A 947-nucleotide genomic window follows, 5' to 3' on the forward strand; every position below is an offset into this window, starting at 1 on the left:
TGTCGGTCTACGAGGGTACGTAGACAACACTCTCCCCTCTCGTTGCTATGCATCACCATGATCTTGCGTGTGCGTAGGAAATTTTTGAAATTACTACGTTCCCCAACAGTGGCATCCGAGCCTAGGTTTTATGTGTTGATGTTATATGCACGAGTAGAACACAAGTGAGTTGTGGGCGATATAAGTCATACTGCTTACCAGCATGTCATACTTTGGTTCGGCGGTATTGTTGGATGAAGCGGCCCGGACCGACATTACGCGTACGCTTACGCGAGACTGGTTCTACCGACGTGCTTTGCACACAGGGGGCTGGCGGGCTGCAGTTTCTCCAACTTTAGTTGAACCGAGTGTGGCTATGCCCGGTCTTTGCGAAGGTTAAAACAGCACCAACTTGACAAACTATCGTTGTGGTTTTGATGCGTAGGTAAGAACGGTTCTTACTAAGCCCAGTAGCAGCCACGTAAAACTTGCAACAACAAAGTAGAGGATGTCTAACTTGTTTTTGCAGGGCATGTTGTGATGTGATATGGTTAAGACGTGATGAGATATAAGTTGTTGTATGAGATGATCATGTTTTGTTGAAGTTATCGGCAACTGGCAAAATCCTTATGGTTGTCTCTCTATTGCATAAGATGCAAGCGCCCAATAATTGCTTTACTTTATCGCTATGCGATAGCAATAGTTGCAAGAGCAATTGTTGACGAGACGACCACGTGACGACACATTGATATAGATCAAGATGATGGAGATCATGGTGTCATGCCGGTGACGATAGAGATCATGACAGTACTTTGGAGATGGAGATCAAAGGCGCAAGATGATGATGGCCATATCATGTCACATATTTTGATTGCATATAATGTTTATCTTTTATACATCTTATTTTGCTTAGTTTGACGGTAGCATTTTAAGATGATCTCTCACTAATTATCAAGAAGTGTTCTCCC

The sequence above is a fragment of the Triticum dicoccoides genome, chromosome 6A, assembly GCF_002162155.2.
Source record: "Triticum dicoccoides isolate Atlit2015 ecotype Zavitan chromosome 6A, WEW_v2.0, whole genome shotgun sequence".
In the NCBI taxonomy this organism is placed as follows: domain Eukaryota; kingdom Viridiplantae; phylum Streptophyta; class Magnoliopsida; order Poales; family Poaceae; genus Triticum; species Triticum dicoccoides.